The sequence below is a fragment of the Emydura macquarii genome, unplaced genomic scaffold (genome assembly GCF_026122565.2).
Source record: "Emydura macquarii macquarii isolate MOO-44397 ecotype Brisbane River unplaced genomic scaffold, CSIRO-AGI_Emac_v2 contig_383, whole genome shotgun sequence".
NCBI lineage: Eukaryota > Metazoa > Chordata > Testudines > Chelidae > Emydura > Emydura macquarii.
This window is the reverse complement of record NW_027130520.1, coordinates 11,775,112-11,795,533: the sequence shown is the minus strand read 5'-3', so window position 1 is coordinate 11,795,533 and position 20,422 is coordinate 11,775,112. Positions and strand designations below refer to the sequence as shown.

At 42.9% G+C, this 20,422-nt stretch overlaps 1 protein-coding gene across 1 annotated transcript in view; it reads left to right on the top strand.

Moving 5' to 3' along the window:
* The first annotated feature begins 7,329 nt into the window (after nucleotides 1-7,329).
* Nucleotides 7,330-20,422, top strand: part of RSPO2 (R-spondin 2) — a 155,422-nt gene continuing 142,329 nt past the window's right edge. The window contains exon 1 of the mRNA XM_067536082.1: nucleotides 7,330-7,486. The gene's annotated coding sequence lies outside the window, so the exon portion shown is untranslated. The remainder of the gene's footprint in view (nucleotides 7,487-20,422) is intronic.

Below are 20,422 nucleotides of genomic sequence, written 5' to 3'. Positions count from 1 at the left end.
GGAGTCCCGCAGAAAAGGACCTGTGGGTTACAGTAGACAAGAAGCTGGATATGAGTCAACAGTGCCCTTATTGCCAAGAAGGCTAACAGGATATTGGACTGCATTAGTAGGAATATTGCCAGCAGATTGAGGGAAGTTATTATTCCCCTCTATTCAGCACTAGTAAGGCCACATTTGGAGTATTGTGTCCAGTTTTGGGCCCCCCACTACAGAAAGGAATTGGACAAATTGGAGGACAGTCCAAAGTAGGGCAACAAAAATGATTAGGGGGCTGGAGCACATGACTTATGAGGAGAGACAGAGAGAACTAGGCTTGTTTAGTCTTCAAAAGAGAAGACTGAGGGGGGATTTGATAGCAGCCTTTAACTACCTAAAAGGGGGTTCCAGGGAGGATGGAGCTAGGCTGTTCTCAGTGGTAGTAGATGACAGAATAAAGGAGCATTAGTCTCAAGTTGCAGTGGGGAGCCTAGATTGGATATTAGAATAACTTTTTTCACTAGGAGGGTGGTGAAGCACTGGAATGGGTTACCTAGGGAGATGGTGGAATCTCCATCCTTAGAGGTCTTTAAGGTGTGGCTTGACAAAGCCCTGGCTGGAATGATTTAGTTGGGGTTGGTCCTGCTTTGAGCAGGGGGTTGGACTAGATGACCTTCTGAGGTCTCTTCCAACCCTAATCTTCTATGATTCTATGTTCTACAATACAGAGAATATCTTCACAACTAACTCCTCATATAAAATAAGAGGATGGAGATTGGGAGCTATTGCATTCCTGTAATACCTGAATTTACCTAGTTTGGAAATGACTTAGGAAAATGTTAAAATCTTTTCTTAGTTCCTTTTAAAGTTCTTTTCCAAGTGTTGTGTTTAATACCTGAAGTAAGACTTAGTATTTGGAAATTATATCTTATTAATATATTGGAGACATAGCACATATATTATGATTTTACTGTGCTCCAGACACCCGGATCAGTGGTTAGATAAAATTTCTAGTCTGAGGAAAAAGGGAGAGAAAAAATGTGCTTAGATGTCCTATTTCATATATTACAATACCATAAGAAAGGTCTTTTCATTTTGAATAGTTGCCAACATGTATAAATATGGGGAGTCTGCTTTTTTATAACATTAATTACAAGAGAACTCTCCTTATATTTTTCTGGAATTGAGGCATTCCTTGAAAAAAACAGGGGTAGTAGTTTTTCTTAAACAAGCATCTCCAGCACAGTTTGCTTTTACCTAGATCTAGTGAAGTGGTTTTCAAACTTTTCCATACCATAACTCCACATTATAGCAGAAAAAGGTTTTGGGACCCCCACACTTCCATATAGCTATTAAAAGGGGGGGCTGGTCACAATCCCCTGAAACCTGTTTTTGATTTTCCCAGATTGATAACACATGATCTAGTATGTAATATCTGATTGGGGTCAAGAGTCTGCATCAGCCTTAACTTGTGTCTTTATATAACTTGAGTCACAGAATTTGGTTTCACCTTACTCTATTCCTTCTCATATATTTAAAGCTTACTAAATCATCTTCACAAATTGTTTGGTGTGGAGAGTGGGAAAGGTTGATGACAGAGTACAGTGGTGGCCAAACTGTGGCTCGTGAGCTGCATGCGACTCTTTTACAGTTAAAGTGCGGCTCATGGAGTCCCCTACAGCCCCCACCCCCCATTCTCTGCCTACCAGACTGGAGTGGGAAGCTCGGTGCTTCTGCCCCGTGGCAGGGTGTGGAGCTAGAGGATTCTGCTCAGAAGGGAGCAGAGTCTCGGGGCGGGGATCAGTAAGTTTGACCACCCCAGACATAGTAGAAGAAGGCTATGATTGGAGTTTGACCAATCCATCCTAGGGGGTGAGTATGAAGCTTTAATGCCAATTTTGTCAGAATCTGCTTTCATATGAATTAAGATTTCAGCCCTTGTGATCGCAAAGATAACATTCCAAATATGAATCAGGCATAAACTGCTGCTTAGAGACTTGCCAAGAGACGTGACCAGTCTCATCAGTTTTCACTGTTGCTATTCAGAATCTGAGGAGCAGTGAAACTGATATAAACCAGGCTGGTTTCTCACTGCTGCAGCTTGGAAAAGCTGAAACTTCTTAGGATGGAAAATAAGGCTGGCTGAGGTATAAAGTAGTGCCAGCCCTCCTCTGCATCTTTGTAGCAGCCAGGAGGCTCTGCATTTAAAGGGGGGTTTTCTTTTGATAGACTGGGGATTTCAAATTTCAATATATCTACTAATTGGAGGCTGGTGTGAAAGCTGAGCCCCTGAGGATGGGATAGGGACAACACCTCTAACTGCCTTAGAACTTTGGGGATTTCATAAGAATCTGGCTTAGCTTCAGGTACATATCAGACTTTTTTTCTCCAGAGATGGAGGGGATTTCTGGTGGCCTCCAAGACCATCACTAGGGTGTGAGAAGCTAATCCCACCCCCCTAACCATGGATAGTTCTGTCTCAGACATCTCAAATTCTAATTGGCTCTGATCTCCAACTGCCAAACTGTGGTCAATGGAGCACTTGCTCGTGGTCTGGCTGGCTTCTCTTCATGATGATGCTTAGATTCTACAATAAAATGATACAAATAAATTGATTCATGTACCTTTGCTTGAATCTTAATCTATTCTTTAAATATGCTTTTGTTAAAAGCCTATATAATCACCCCAAATTTGGCTTAGTGAGTCTGGAGTGGGAAAGGTTGATGACTGCCTTCTCTAGACTTTCCTCTTTATATCAAGAGTTGTTCCACTTAAAGGACGTACACAAAAGGAGTAAAATGGGTGGTGTGGGGAGGGAAGAAAAGGCTTCCTAAAAGAAAGCGGAAGGAAACAATTCATATCTTAAATACCTTGATTATGTGATGGCAAAAGGAGGGTAGATGTCCATGAAACAAGCTCCTATTAAATTGTGGTCCACAATACAGAAGAAGAAGTTCAAGGTCCCCTGAGCCAAAATAATAATATAGGTTTCTTGAACATCATTTTGATGCCTTCATAGTTTGCAGACTCTGAAAAGAGATAATTTACTAAATCAATTAAATACTCCTTTTCTCAAATTATTTATTGCAGCCAAATACTCAGTGCAGCTGTAAACTTTTGCCCTTTAATTTCTGGGCTTTTTTGAGAAAAGCTTATGCTGTACTCTTACTCCCTTCACCTTCCGTCAAATAAACAGATTGTGTGTTTGTATGGCTTCAACAAATTATACCTGGTGTTTACAACAGTCTTATACAGTTTCATAATTATGTTTCAGAGTAAATGAAAACATTCCTTTGACTGATTTATGGATGAGTATAACAGCAAACCTCATATAGAGGCGGTATAGGTTAAAGGTGTCTTTAATCCTATTTAAGTAATACAAAAACCTATAAACAAGCAATTAATATTTGTGTACAAATAATTCAGAGTGGATGTAATCAGTGGTCAGTTCCCGATTCTACTCCATTAGATCCTGTCCCTTCATTATCTGAAGAATTATTCTGCTTACAACTGTAAACACATACCACACAAGTTATTTGTAAAGAGAAGAGAGCATGGTAGGGGAAGTGTTTCTAAAGAAGTATAGAAGGAAACCGTTAGTATAGCAATTTTAACTTTTAGACCCTATTAGTACTGGGTGTCTTTTATGCCAGCGTGGCTCCATTGGTGTAAACCCCTCAATGTTGCATCAGTTAAGCTGCATCAGTTAAGACAGGACTGATATCAGGGCAATTCACCCTGGTAACATACTGGTGTTAACTGCACCAGTGCAACCCCATGTTGCTCTAGTGCATGGAGTGTACAGTAGGAGTTTGAGGTGTTATTCCTACACTGGCTCAAACTTTCCAAGCCCTTAGCATTGTTCCAAGCTGACATGCTAGATGGAGTATGTCACTCACAAATAATAGCTCTGATCCCTTTCAGTCTAGGCATGTGTGAATGACTCCTTCAAGTTTCTGCCATGTATTACTACTAGATCTATAGTGGGTGTCAAACACTTTCATACAAATCTATTGACATATTTACCTAAAGAATCTACTAGCAAGTCTGCAGAAAAATTTCTACCTATTTATTCTTTCTCTTTGGATGTTATGTTCTGAAGCCCATGTACTTGTTTAAGGTACATCTTGAAATTGCTGCCCTTTTCCCCAAATCCACCCCCTCCCATGATGGTCTAGCTACTCTCCCCTATGTTGTCACTCCTGTGGAAGGTCATCTTCAGATAGGGGAGCAGCAGTGGTGCAGCTAACTTCTCTCTTTCATCCAGCAAATTCCCATCTGGAACAGCTAGGCAGCCTACTCTTTCTTTCATGAAAGTACTGCTATGGCAGCAGCTGAATGGTAGGAAAGATCTTCAGATCAGATATGACCCCTGAATTTTCAGAAAGTTTTGATCTGAACATTGTGGCCTGGACCTAGCTTTCTCATAGTTAATGGGGAGAATTCAGGAAATCACAAGGGGGTATTCTTATCACCATGCTACATATAAAGGTTGTTGCTCATCATGGTCCATGTTAATATAAACTTTAACACTCTGTTTTGCTGAAGTGCTGCCATAGGCTGATATAGTTAATGTCTATGCTTTGTCATGGCAGTTGATCAGCTGTGGCATCTTGTAGAGATCTCAGTTCTTGACAAGTGTTCTGAACTCAAGATATTTTTCTCAATGCAACATTGCTATCTAGTGGACAGCAGTGATTCCAAGGATGCTGTGATGACAGTGGGTAGTGATTTATTTATTGTGATGATGCAATGCTACACAATTACAAGAGGTCACCACATTTTTTTTTCAGACTTTTCAGAACTGAGGTTCAGTAAAAAGGAAAATTCATGACTAAAATTTTAAAGAAACTGGTAATTTTTTTGGTATTAAAAGTTATTAAACTAACTTTTGCTCCTCCTAGAATAAGTTTAGAGAAAATGTTTAAATTGATGCAAATTTATTTTTTTCACTCAGAAATACTGCAGCAGCAAAAACCGACTTGTAACCTCAGTGGGACTTGTGTGTTATGATTGTAAAGAACATATTGCAAATGCTAGTTAAGAATACTATAATGTTCTGTATTACAGTAGTGCCTGTGGGCCCCATTGTGTTAGGCACTGTGCAGACACATAGTGAAAGACAGACCCTGCCCTGAAGAGTAAATAGAGAAGACAGACAGTGTGCGAGGGGAAATAAAGGCACAGAAAGATGCTGTGACTTGGCTGTTGTCATGCAGTAGATCAGTGGCAGAGCCTGGGAATAGAATGCAGGTCTCCCATTGTCATATCCACTGAATCACACTGCCTTTCTGCTTTAAGATGTCATTATAGTGCAAGCAAGAACTGAATTGCCTCAATTTGAAGTTGCAGAATTCTGATATGACTATGGATCTCTCTCTTAGCTGATGTGGAAAAGGGGGAGTGATTGTTGTGTCTACTCTGTAATTTCCCACCCCACTCTCTCATGCGCACACACACAATCTTCTCTTAATCATGCAGAGGCTTCCTAGTGGCTTCTCCAGAGGGACCTTGCTCAGCTCATTCTGTGGGGCAGGAAGGAGAGGAGCTATTTTTCTCCTCTACCCAGGTATGGATATTATTAAGTGTGCTTCATTAATAATAGGTCTTGTCTGCAGTGCTCTCAGATGATGGTTAGCACGGTGACTGCTAACTTGGGTCTTATTAGACCCCCTCACTCTTGGGGAATATAAGAGAGGCAGAGGGGCTTTGTGGCAAGCCTCTGGGGTTCTTTACTCTGGGTAATCTCCAGCATACATAGGTTTGGGAAGCTGAACCCCCTGCAGTTTCATAATTCCCTAAGTCCCTTTCTAGGAAACACTGGGATCAACCTCATGGAGTTTCCTGGTCTCCAGGGAAAGGGAGGAAGCAGGAACTCCCAGCTCTGTCACTTCCCTCAGCAAGAATTTAGGTCCAACACAGGTCCCCCTTTTTTAAATACTGTTTCACATGACCAGAAAAGGCAAAGCTTGGAAAAAACAGAAGTAGAGACTTAAGAGAAATCAAAAAATAAAATAAAAACAGGGTGAAGGTGGAAAGAAGAGTTAATCTGAGTGGCCTAGGCTGTTGATCTTATCCCTGCTTTTCCACATCTCCCAGGTGCTCTGCTTCCCACCTTCCTACCTAGCATTACACAAGCTCTTCCCTCCTCCATTTCTTCTTTCCCCATTGAACACTTCATGATACACCTAGTGACACAGTGTGAGTGATACGGCCAAGGCATTGGGCCTGATTCTGAGATTGCTCCCTTTGGGGTAAATCAGGCGTGACTTCAGTGGAATGACAGTAGCAGTAATACCAGCATCAGTTAGGTCAGAATCAGGCATCCTGTGTTCCTTGTAATGCTTCCATTCATTTTGTACTGCAGTGCTGTTGTGTCAGGCAATAAGAGACCTCACAAAAAGGGCAGTTCTCTTAAATAACAGTTGGAGTTCACTTGAGAACCTAAACTCTCATTTTCATTCCTTCCAGTTCTCTTTCCATCAGACTCTTGGAAAAAAAATCTAGCAGCCTCCAAATTCTATTTTACTTCTGGTAACATTAGCAGTAGCATAAATACATGTAGTTTCTTTCTACTTTTGGAGAAGGACTGAAATGTGACCCTTCTAAACCTGAATCCTAAAAACAGACTTGGTCTCATCTTGTTTTCTCTTAATAGCTTTCCAAGCAGCAACTAAGTGAAACTATTGCATGTTCATCCTGGTGTAATCTGAGGCTTGTTCGGTAAAATAATGTTACTCTATGCTACTTAAACACACTCTGGAAGGCTTAAGGAGGAGAGGAAGGAAAATATTTAAGGAGATCAACTGGGTGTAGTCGAATACAAGTAACGTCACCTGAGAAGGATTAGAGCTTGCCAAAGCTTGACCTGAATGAGAGACCTCCATTTAGGACTTGTGTTCCTACCAGATCAGCTGCTGGTAGTTTTTCCATGGGCAGTTTTCTACCAGCAATCAAACAATGAAAGGGTCCAGTGATTTGCTTGGCTTCAATGTCTCAGCTGCAGTAAAGTTAAAAAAAAAAATCTCAGTTTAACATTCCTCCTCCTTATTAGCTGCAGCTGGCTCTTTCTAATTACAAAAGTCTTAACATTTTTTCATCTACACTCTGTGGCTTTTATCCTCACTTACAGCTCAGTGTGTGCTCTCTAACTGATCAAGCACTACACATGTAGTTCGTTTGCTTAGCTTTGAGTTGCCTCAGAAAATACTTGTCTTGGCACTTTACACTTTAAAACTCCACTTTAGAGTGCAGCTGAATATGCAGAGTACAGTGGCTACTCAGAATGGTGCAATATCAATGGTTGTCTTTTTTTTTTCCTTGTCTGTAATTTAGTTGTAAGTGCTTCAAGTCCATGTGTTTAATGTGTGGTCCTGAAAAAGATGCTAACGTGGCTAACTCCTTATTAGATAACTCCATTATCTACTGGAGGATCTCAAAGTCTCTTTCCAGCACCTCTGTGTTTGAGGGGGAGGATGATTTACAAAGGTGGAAGCTGAGGCTCGGGAAGGTAAAAGCCTGATTATTTTTTTCCCTCAGAGATGCTGAGGAATGGGAACTGTGAGCGCTCAGCACCTCTGAAAAATCAAGTCACAAGTGTCACTTAACTAGAGCAAGTCAAAAAATGGGAAATATTTTAATATAAATATCAAGAATATCTAGAGCTTTCATAATTAACAATGGCAATTTTTCTGAAGAGCTATTAAACCTCATACTTCAAGGTTTAGGCTAGTCTAACTATTAGATCAGTGTTTCTCAACCTTTTAAGTAGCAAGCACCCCCTAACTTCTGAACACTGAATTTTCCACTCTGAGAAATACAATCTTCTTCCCCTTTACCGCTGGACGACTGTATTTCTCGTAGAGCAGGAGAGTTCTGAGTTCTGTAATGCTGTGTGGCTGTGGCAGATCACAAAACCCCCTGCTGTTTCTCCCCTCCTTTCTCCTCCCCTTCCTCCGTATAGGAGCAAGGATCAATGCTACCCAATCACTATGGCCTGATGGTGGAGTCACGTGGTGTTCTCCTCACACAGGTGGGAACTTGTGAGGTATGAGCAGGCACTAGCGGCCCACCAGAGTGGATAGCAGCGCTCCCCATGGCCGTCCCTGGGGGGGGGGGGGTGTGGGCCGGGGGCAAATCACACTGTGTGGGCCACTCTTAACATTTTTATACTGATAAAATCTGGGGCTGTCATAGTTGTCAATTTTTCTGTTCAACTAGAGCAGTGAAATTGACAAGTAAGTCTGCCAATAGAGCCCAGCTCCAGGACTGGGCAAGCCGCTGGACTCTCCACCTGGTTTTCTGGGCACCGGGCTTTAAGCCGAGGAGGGGAGCTGCCACCTGGGCAAGTTGCAGTCGGCTGCCTTCTGGCTGCCAGCCCGAGAGGTGGGTGACTGCCACCTGCTCCAAGCTGGGGCAGAGGAGGCTTCCATGCAGGCTGGGACCTGGGGATGTAGGCAGGCAGCAGGCAGCTGCTGCCCATCTTCAAACTGGGGCACGGGAGGCTGTTTCTCGGCTCAGAGCCGGGGCGCGGGTGGCATCCACCCAGCTGCAAGCCCAGCTCGCAATGCGCAGGAGGCTGCCACTGGGCTCCCACCTGGGAGCTGGGACCAGGCAGGACTGGGCAGCTGCTGCCCAGCTTCCCAAAAAGCCAGTGGCTGCTGCCCAAGCCTCTGGCTGCTGCCCGGCGTCCCCAAAAGCCGGCAGCTGCCATTCAGCTTCTCAGGACTGGGGCGGCTGCCGTCTACCTCCCAGCTGGGACTGGGTGGGAAGCAGGTGGCTGCAACCTGGCTTCACCAGAAGTCGGCGGCTGCCACTCACCTCCCTTCACTGGATTTTGCACCGCTTACCCCCTGCCTTTGTCTCGCATACTCCTAGGGGTATGCGTACCACAGGTTGAGAAACTATGTATTAGAGCTCAGGAAAAGACCTAATGTGGAGGGCAGATTACTGCATATTTGTCTACTGCAGGTTTTTATCCCTTCCTTTGAGGCATCTGGTTCTGGCTGCTGTCAGTGACAGGATAGCGGACTAGATGGACTATGGGTCTGGTCCATAATGTTAATTCCTATGTAAATGTTTTGTGAAAAAAAGTCTCTTCATCGAAAAAATCAAAATTAAGGAAACTTTAACCAACTTTAGATTTCACCAAATTCAGTGCATAATTGTTACTTATCATTTTAGAAAGCACTGGCCAAACCTGAGAGAAATGACCCATGCTGTCAGGGGAAAGGACACACCACTTCAAATTTTAAAATGCTGTGAAAGAGTCATTTATTTCTTCTAAAAGTTTATATTGAAACAGTTTATTATAGGACCCATTTTATTTGGTGTTTTATTTCTTTACTATTTATATCCCATTTCTATCCAACATTGCTAGCTTTTAGCTTCTGGTATACCATTTAGCTGCTTCATTTAACTGAGGCTATGTCTACACTGACAGTGGCAAAGTCACCGCTGTTGGATCGGCTTATCTGGATCGACTGAGCAGTCAGTGAAGACACACTCAGTCGATCCAGAAGTCGACGCACTAAAAACACCTCCTCAAGTGTCATAGTGCAGTGAAGACAGCGCGCAGAAGAGAAGCACAGAAGTTGATGGGAGTTACGCAAGTTCTCTGCGTACTTTGCGTAACTCCCATCGACTGCCACTGAATCGTCGAGGTAAGTGTAGACCAAGCCTAAGTCTGCACTTGGAGGCAGGGGTGTGATTTTCAGTTGGAGGAGACAAACTTGCACTCGCTCTTGTTGAGCTATCTCACTAAAAACAGTGTAGCTTTGTCTGTGCAAGCTGCGGGACAGGCTAGCTGCCCTGAGTACATGCCTGTCAGAGATCCTAAGCACATATTCGGGACAGCTAGCACATCTCACCACTCACTCCACTGCAGCTAAACTCAATTTTTGGCACACTGGTTTGACAAGAGCTAGGATGAGTATGTCTCCCCCACCTGGGAATCGAACCACCAACTCCTAGTGTAGATGTACTGATAGTGCAACGAAGGTTATTTTTCCTTTGCAAACTAAATATTAATGACAAAATCTAAAAACTGTACTCCATTCCCCACTACTCTCAGCAGTAACAATGTAATAATCCCTTAGACGTTCCATTGCATGGGATAACTTCTTGTTGGTTTAGATGCTAGTGTTTAACCAAAGGAGAAATTTGATAAGTTGAACATTCTTGTTTATGTTCAAATATATCCTAGAGAGATAATTACATTTGCTATTTGATGCTACATTTTTCAGCTTTACTTAAATATCTAGAGTGGTAAGATATTGGGATTTGGATCCAAAATTACCAGGAGAGCTGGTCATTACATTCAGAATTTCAAAAGTTTCCAATCCCTGAAAAGGCATGAATTTTTCATTAAATCTTTATTTAAAAAAAAATCCCCACACAAAACCCCCTTCTTTTTTTTACCATTTCTGTTGACCAGACCTGCTGTTTACTATTGCCATGTGGCCTTGGACAAGACAGAAAGGGCCTGATTTTTCAGAAGTGCTGAGAATTTGCAATTCCAACGGGAACTGCGGATGCTCTGCACATCTGTTAGTCAGGCGCTAAATCTTTGGTGCTCAACTCTACATAGACTTGTACAGTCATCCTCATTTTACATATCTCACAGCATGAGGCTTTGAACTATTGTAGTGTGCCTTGATTTCCTTGGATGAAAGGTGCTATAGAATTAGAATAGTAAATTTATACTTCTGTTGTATAATTTCCTAAATTAAACCTTAACATTTTAAACCAGCTTGTTAAAAGCAACTTAGAGAGAAGCCTCATTTCTCAGTGCTACATTCTGTAAAAAGCAAGTGCCTGAAAATGAGGAACCGGGGAGAGTTAAAGTCTTTGCTCTTTATTTCAGAGATTTTTCATAGGAATGTTTTTTCTGCTCTCTCCCATCTCCAAGTCTTCTGGTTCAGTGTATATATACATGGATAATGGAGGATAGGTTTTAAGGACACAAATGAGTTTCTTATTCTCCACCTTGTGTCTAAAATTCACCTTTTCCTTTCCATCCTTGCTGCTAAAACCATGGTCTATCTCTCTTCTTGTCTACTGTAATCTTCCTCAATGCACCTCCCCTCCCCTCACAGTCTACCGAGGACTCTGCTGCTATGATCATCTTGCCCTTCTGCCACTCCAATCTCATTAGCTTCCTTTTCCCTCCTTGAATCATACCTTTCATTGGATTTGTCTCTCCTCCTTTATCAAATTCAAGCATCTTTCCTGAGACATTCTGCAACTTCATCTCCCTCCCCACCCCATTTATCACTTTCTCCTCATCCTAGCCTACACTGCTTCTCACTCCTTTTTTGTTTCAGTGGAGAGTCCATAGCTCTGAGGTTACAGCATTGGCTTTGTAAAGCACAGGTCATGAGCAGAGCTTGCTAAAATGCTATTTTGATGAAAAATGACATTTTGGCAGGAAATTTTTGTTAGTCAATATTTTCCAGAATTCTTTTGTCAAAAAACTGATTTTGTGTGGTTGAGTATAATGGGGTGTGTGTGTGTATTAAAATTCCAATTTTTGTCTTTTGAAAGCTAAGTCTTTTCTGAAAACTTTTTTTTTAATCAAAAAACTTTTGTAGGAAACTATGAAATTTCCCACAAAAATCAAAACTGCTACTTTTTAATCAGCTTGATCTTGAGTTCTAATTTCACTGAGGCCTTGTGAAATCTTTCCAAAGATTTAGAGCAGAAAAGTGAATTAGACAATAAGGCACTGCATTAGATGCAGGAGGACTGTATTAGTTTCCCAACTCAGCCACAGACTTCCTGTGTGACCTTGGTGAAGTCACTGAGTCTACCTTGTAAAATGGGGATAAGACTTGCCTACCTGAGAGCTGTTGCAAGGATAATCTATTAATAATTGTGAGGTGCTTGAACACTATGGTGATGAGGGCCATAGAAGAGAGATGGACTAAGTGCCCAAAACGGCACAATCTAACAACCAAGGAAGAATCCATACTGGTTAAAAAAAATCAACCTCATTTAGGAGGGAAGTTGTAAAAAATAATGTAAAAAAATACAATGAATGGAAGAAAGGAGAAGCCGATAGTAATTAATACAAATAAGAAGCTAAGAGTTGTAGAAAATTGGTAAGGGAAACAAAGGGACACAAGGAGAAATCCATGGCCAGCAGAGTTAAGGACGATAACAAGGACAATAAGGATTTTAAAAAGTATATAAAGAACAAAAAGTATCCTAAAAAGGATATTGATCCACTACTAGATGGATATAATAGAATTATCAATAATAATGCAGAAAAGGCAGACCTGTTCAATAAATAGTTCTTTTCTGTATTTGGGAAAAAACAGATGATCTAGTTATATCTTACGATAACATTTTCCATTCTGCTAGTATCATAAGAGGCTGTTAAACAGCAGCTACAAAAGTTAGACATTTATAAATCAGCAAGTCCAGATAACTTGCATCCAAGAGTTTTAAAAAGACTGGCTAAGGAGCTTGCTGGACTATTAATGTTGATTTTCAATAAATCTTGCATGACTGGGGAAGTTCCAGATGATTGGATGAAGGATAATGTTCTGCCAATATTTAAAAAGTGTAAGTGGGATGACATGGGTAATTATACGCCTGTCAGTATGAGTCCTATTAATCACACAACAACTACAAGTTTCTAGATCAAATAGAAGTAATATCTGCTCTTCTCTGTTTGTACTTGCTCTCTGCTTTGCACCTTCCTTCATGCTGCTGCTTATGCCTAGAATGGTTTGTCTCCTTCCCCTCATTACTCTCCTCCTTCAGTCCCTTCCATACAATGAACTTTTGTATGATCTTCCTTCACTGATCTTCTTGCCATCTGTGTGACGGGGCAGGAAACTGGTACTGTGTCTCCATGCCTTTTGTTGTTGAACTCGTGTGCCATGCATTTGTCTAAATTGAACTGTGAATTCTTCAGAGCAGAGACATTGGAAGAAATTCTGGCCCCACTGAAATCAAATCAATCAATCAAATCAATCAAAACTCCCATTGATTTCAGTGGGGGCAGAATGTTACCCCTTATTCTCAAGTACTTTGTAAAGCATTGTAATGACTAGTAATAGACTTGAGTAACTTTACTGACATGAATATGTTAATTAGTCCCCTTGGGAATATCAACATGAGTGAAGTTACTTGCTTGTAAAATACACTCAATATATTATGTAGATTGTAAACTCCATTGGTCGTGGATACCTGAGAAATAATTTAGGTGGACTGGAGCAGGGATGGTGTCTTTGTCTTGTAGAATGGCAAGCACATTGTAAAATAAAATCAGAGAAAAGACTTTCTTTTATTTGCATAGGTCCTTGAATTTTGTTTAACCATCACATCAACAGAAGCTCAGCATGGAAAATGAAGGGAGCATGGATTAGATTTAATAAATCAAATGTAGTCTTGTTTAAATTGTCTCAGATTTAGGGATATTCTATAGCGTACACTAATGTTATGAACTGTGCCCCTTTCCAGCTTCTTAGTAGATAAGAACTACTTCATATTTTATTAGAACAATTTGGCTCCTGACATGAACCTGAGACCCATTAATCCTATAATATAGTGGATAGAATTGGAAAAATACAGGATGCAAATATGTTCTTCATTATGCACTTTAATCCTAACCAGATATACAGTGTGCATTCTATAATATGGTAGTCAGAATGTAGTAAGCAACTAGCAAATTGTTGACAAGGTTCATCTGCTATTCATTTATTCAGAAATCATGAGCAAAAAGTCTTAAGAAATTTCAACTGTTTAATATTATGCATTGATGCCTATTGCCACTTGCAGAACATACCTTAAACAGAAAGGGCTAGAGAGTTCATTGCCTTCAGTTTCAATATGGATATAGAACTCAGAAGTGAGACAAGGTGTAAGTTTATGTAAAGCAACTCTGCAATGATTCTTGCAGAAGAAAAGGAGACTCAGAATGTTGGGGCTTCTCTATTTGATAGTAAAACTAATTGCAAAAACACCCAATCAGTGAAGTATTAAATATTTCAGGCTCTCTTCCTATCCAGCCATGAAGTATTGAATTTGAGATCAGATGTCTTTCTAAAAGAGATGCTCTAGTTCATCCACAAGTCATTCAGCTCAATAGTGCTCACATATGAAGTAGAGAAGAATAAGTCCCTTCACTGCAAGGATTATGGCATGAAATTCCATGGCATTTACTATGCAGGAGGTTACAGGAGATGACCATAGCAGTCTTTCTGGGTTTAAATTCTATAAAATAGTCAACTGGCAAACTGGCAACTGGCCTGCTTAAAAGTAAATAGATACTTTAAAAATACCATGTTGCTTGTAGTAGATTGATGTAACAAATTCACTGAGAGAAGCTGCTTTGTCTGTTTTATTTAATATAAAAAAGTTAGTAAACCTGAACACCAATGGCCTGATCCGGAAGGCACTTTGCATATAAGTAATTTTACTCTCGTGACTAGTCCCATCCAGGCAACGAAAATCAATTTACATGAAGTTATGTGCAGAGTATTTTTAGATCAGGGTTTCTCAAAACGTTGAATTGCAAATGGGGTAGTTTGTTCTAGCTAAACCCAAATCGTGTGTATCACTTTTATCTGCAAGTCATAGTACTTATTAATAGAGAGTAGCATAGTCTGCAGAGATGGAACATGAATGGAGTTTACCTTGAATACAATTTTCCCATTCTATGCTCACTATATTTCTGTTGTATTGTCACAGTGACAAGGCATTAGATGTCATAAACTTTGTCAAAGTCAAATATTTGCAAATTACCTCTAAAATGAATGGCAAATGCCTCCCTTTTTAAAGTCAGTGGAAGTTATGTCTGAGTAAGGATTATGGAATAGAGCCCATTGTACTTTGCTGAGTTTCTCACTGTCCAAGGTGACTGCTGTTTAAATTTTGTGGGGGAAGCTACTGTTTTTTTGGAGGGGGGAGTTTGTTTTTTCATTCCTGGGTTCGGCTTTGTGGTCTTCAAGACCTGGCTTTCATGATGGACAGAGTCCCAAATATATTTGAATAGATGGAAATAAGTAATCTTTCTGAACTGCACAGTCATGACATTCTGTTGGGATAACCTAATGCAATATCGCTATATAATAATGTATCAATGTCCTTGCAGCTTGATAGTGTTCCACCATGTCACTCTTTTTTTCTTCTTGGAAGACAAGAGAGCGGAAATGGCAGTCCTATGATATCAGTAGGAATGAGTAGGAATTCCTTTGCGTAACTTATTGATGCAAGGAAAAAATGAAGATTTAGCTTGGATTAGACATACTGAAAACTTAAGTTTTAACAGATTTAAAGGCAAGACAGTCTAGAAGACATTCCTGAGGAAGGTTGGAATTTTCATTATGTCATTTTAAATTTACAGAGTTCTTAAAAATAAACTTTTACAGAATTATATGTTTTAAATTTTTTTCTCATATAAAATTTAAGATGGGATTTTATAGGGAATACAATAACTACCTGCAATGGCTTTGCTATGTGTTTCCTAGAATATGGTATGAGGAATGTAGAGAGGAAATAAGCATATAAGATTATTTGAGCAGCAGATACTGCATGGTACTCTTCTCTCTCTTGCTTCTACAAGTGAAGTGGTTTATGCATAAATGAGATATGCATATCTAGGCATTTGCATATTTCAGTATCTTAAGTCCTAGCAGCTCACCTTATCTTGGCTTTCCCCATAAATACCAAGGATGTGCTTCCTCAAACAAACATTTTATGTGTGGCTGAATCTTCCTCCATTGAAAGTTAAATTGTGCAGATTTGTTGCATGCTCCCATCTGGGAGGAGAGTGGCCTGTCAGAGTTGTGAAGTCTGGGATCCACATGGGGCAAGTGTAGATCACTGGCATCAAGTGTACTTGGGATCTTGCTTCCATCTCCTTGTGTTGTGCCATGGAAGACTCTATCCCATGTATGAAAATCTCACCTTCCACAGTGTATAAAGAGAGTGGATGGCATGAATCTTCCAGCAGCAGTGATTTAAATGCTTTAGGGATTGTAATCAAATGGCCTTAAAAGGAAATGCATCATAAAATGGCTGTTCCCCTGATGACTGCCCTCACCAAACCCCCCACTATCACAAAGAGCTTCGTTCCATTCCATCAGTGACTGAGGTGAAGGAGGAAGGGGAATGTGCTTGTGTAGCCCTACTCTTTACCTCAATATGGTTCTCACTGAACCACCTCTTTGGGATTTCTACCTCTTTGTGGAGACTAAGAGCATATGGTCTTCTGTGAAACTGAGCAGAGGTGACCAGTAGAGCTGGTGGGAAAATGTGTTCATTTCTCTGGAAAATTGTGACCAAAATGGAGGGAAAAATGTTCTATTTTTATAATAGAAAATTGAAATTTTCTGCTTAAAGCAGACATTTTTCACAAAAAAATTAATTTAGTCAAAAAACAATTCTTCATCGAAACAGTTTCCATAGAAAAAATTCAACCAGTCCTTGTGAATAGCCACTAGTTGGGTGGTCTGCCATTTTGGAGTGCATGTTTTATTGATTCTGAGAGATATTAGTCAAAGGCTACATAGAAATGTCCTAGCAAGATGTGCACAGATTCAGAAAATGTTCTTGCATTTGAAGTGGTTTAGCAAAATTCATTTGTCCATTAAATCAAGAATTGTGCTTAGGCTCCAGGACCCGATGGCCCACATAATGTGCACCCTGGATTCTAGAAGTCATGTGTAAACTGTTTAATCACTTTCAGCTTTGTTATAACAAATACTTGGAAACTTGATTTAATATCTAGCAGCACGAATAGCTACATCACTTGAGTTAACTCAAAATGAGGCAGTGCTGTAGGTTTTCCCATTATTGTTCTTAAAAAATGAGATTAGCCAGTAAAATTATTTAGATTTCTTTAAATTCTGTTGCTGCTACTGTTATAAACTCCTATTCCCTGTTGGCTTCCTTTTGTCTGTTTTGCATTGTTTTCTTTGAACAAAAGCCAGTCATCTTTTGGCAAGTGTAGAGGGGTGTCGGTCATTCTTCCCCCTCTGGGTCGGAGGGAGGCCACACTGCCTCACTCGATCACTGCCTACTGACAGGGGGTGAGCCAATCGGCAGCTAAGGGGGGTGGGACCTGGCTCTCAGGCAGGGCAGGGCAAGCACATAATCTTGGAAGCTCTGGTCCTCCAGCAGGGAGGAGCAACTAAGCAGTCTCTAGCCCCTGGCCCTCAGGCATGGCGGGGCAGGCAGGCAGTCTCCAGCTCTCGGCCTTCAGGCAGGGCAGCAATGGAGGAAGCAGTCTCTAGCCCCCAACCATCAGGCAGGGTGGCAAGAGAATAGTCTCTAGCTCCTAGTAGGAGTTTGAGCACCTCTGCAGTCTAGGGCTCAGATAGCGATTTGAGCACCAAAGCAGTTTTTGGCTCAGGTAAGGGAGGCAGGAGGGGTAGGAGGATGCGGGCCTGCCTGACTCCACCATGTCCCAAACCAGGGCCCTAGCAATGGGGGTGAGGGGAGTGTCCCACCACTGGGTCAGCAGGGAATCCAGCTGCAAAGTGCTGACTGGGTTGTTGGCCCCAACGCAGCCAAATTGCAGTTGGCTGTCCCTGGGCTACTTCCTACCCTATCCTCAGAGTGTACCTGGGTCCACGTGGCATCTTCAGTTACCCTGGGGTAGGTGGACAGAGACAATCCCTGCGGTTCCCCTGCAGGCAGACTCCCCAGCAGGCCAGGTGTCTCTGGGCGCATCAGCAACAACAGAAGCCTGGGTCCATGGAGTGTCCTTGGTTACCATGGGGTAGATCATGAGTGGCATTCCCGGTGGTTCCCCTGCAGGCACAGACTCCTCAGCAGGCAGGGCAGCTCTGGGCACGTTAACAAAGACAGCAGCCAGGAGCGAACCAGATGCATCTGTCTCCCTTGTTGTCTCAGCCCTAACTGAGCTGGAGGTCCTGCCTTTTATACGTCCTGTGCTGCCCACCCACTTCCGGTGGGAGGGGTGAGGTTGATCTAGTTCTGCCCACTTGGGTAGGAGAGTGGCTCATTCCCCTCTGGCCTGGAGGGAAGCCACACTGCCTCCCTACACTCTCCCCCCTCAAGTCTGGCTCCCAGTCCTGGGGGTTATTGTCTTCCAGCTCCCCTTGGTGGGACAGAAAGTCGGCATTGGCCTGGTCTTTGCCCACTCAGTGCCAGACAATGATGGAGTAGGGCTGCAGGGCGAGATACCAGCGCATGAATCTGGCATTGGTATTCTTCATCAAGTTCAGCCATTTCAGGAGGCATGGTCAGTAATCAGCATGAAGGGTGCCCTGAGAAGGTAATACCTGAGAGTGTTGGCATCCCACCTGACAGCCCACTTTCTCAATGACTGAGTAATGTCATCAATGGGAAATAACTTCTGGCTGATACAGAGGATGGGGTGGTCTTCCCCATGGACTTCCTGAGAAAGGATGGCCTCGAGTCCTGTCTCCGAGGCATCCGTTTGAAGGATGAAGTCCTGAATGAGGTCAGGACTGTACAGCACTCCTTGCATTAATTGCTCCAGTGTAAATGCGGTGGACTGTCTTTAGTTAGGAGGTCAATTATGGGGGTCGCAATAGTGGCAAACTGCGGGATGAACCGCCTGTAGTAGCCGGTTAAACTCAGAAACTGGCGTAGCTGTCGTTTCATGGTGGGCAGGCTTTCAAGGCCTGGACTTTCCCGACAATCGGGCGTACCTGCCCCCGACTCAACGTGTACCCCAAATAGGTTGTCTCTTGCCATCCTATCCAACACTTCTTGGGGTTAGCTGTTAGGCTGGCCTCTCACAAGGTCTGCAAACCTGCTGCCACCGGTTAAGATGGTCTTCCCAGTGCTGGCTGTAAATGACTAGGTCATCAAGGTATGCGGTGGCGTAGTCCTTGTGCTCCTGAAGAAGGCAGTCCATGAGCCTCTGGAACATCATGGGGGCCCCATGGAGGCCGAAGAGCATCCGAGTGAACTGATAGAGCACAGTGCGAGTGGCAAATGCTATATTTTCTTTGGATCTGGGACTGAGGGGGATTTGCCAATACCCCTGGGTGAGGTCGAGGGTAGTGATAAAGTGGGCCTCCCCCACGCTGTCGCGGAGCTCATCTTCTTGGGGCATTGGGTAGGTATTGAACTTGGAGATAGCGTTTATCTGCTGGAAGTTGAGGCAAAAGCATTGCATCCCATCAGGTTTAGGCACCAACAACACAGGACTGCGCCACTCACTCTGGGATGGCTCCATGACTCCTAGCTCTAGCTTGGCCCACACCTCCTCCTCGATTACCTTCTGCATTCTCCATGGGAGGGGTCGGGTCATCTCCTGGACCACCAACCCCGGGTCGGTTTGGTTGATATGGTGGACCAGCGTGGTTTGTCCCAGCTGGGCATTGAAAGTCTTTGGGAAGGCATTAAGTAGGCACTGGGCCTGTTTCAGTTGCTCTTCGGTGAGAGTGTCACTGAGTTGCAATTTCATGGGTTTTCTGCCTCTGGGACCCAGGGTCCCAGCTCTGGTTCTGGAGGGTACAAGGTGATCAGTAGACTCTCCTGTTCTTGCCATGGCTTCAGGAGGTTGACTGGTACTGTTGCTTTTTCTTTGCCAGTCTTGCTGGCGAATCTCGTATGTTATCAGTCCTATTTTTCGGATGACCTCATATGGCCTCTGCCAATGGGCCAGTAGTTTAGACTCTGTTGAGGGCAACAGGAGCAGGACCCAATTGCCTGGTTCAGAGGTTGGGGATTGTGCTTCCCAGTTATAGGTCTGCTCTTGAGCTCCTTTAGCAGTCTTCAGGTTCTCCCTCACCAGGGCTCCTGCCTGGGCTAACTGCTCCAGTCGTTGGAGGACATACTGCAGGAGTCCCTGGGCTGGGGACGGTGAGTGTTCCCACATCAGGTCCAGTAGCCCTGGACATCCATAAAGTATTTCAAACAGGGAAAACTTTTTGTTGAGGACTGGGGCACCTCCCTGATCACCAGCAACAGGGGCAGAAGCAGCTGATCCCATTGACGTAGCTCCTGCTGAGGTAATTTGCGCAGCACCCCTTCAGAGTCCGATTAAAACGTTCGACGAGTCCGTCAGTTTGGAGATGGTAGACTGACGTGCACAGTTATTTAATTCCCAGGAGTCCACACACCTGCTGGAGCAGCTGGGAGGTAAAGTTGCTGCCCTGTTCAGTAAGTATTTCTCATGGTATACCAACTCAGGCAAAGATCTTTAGGAGTTCTCCTGTGATTGTCCAGGCCATGATGCTTTGCAACTGGATGGCCTCGGGGAACCTGGTAGTATAGTCCATTATAATGAGGACATACTGGAGCCCAGCGGTACTTTTTGGGGGGGGTCCCGTTAGGTCCATTGCGATCCGCTCGAAAGGAATCTCCATCACAAGCAAGGGGATCAGCAGAGCCTTTGGTACCCATTGCGTGGTTGCTAGTTGGCACTCCAGACAGGAGTTGCAGTAATTCCTGACCTCCTGGTGTCCCGGCCAAAAGAACCATGTCAGGATTC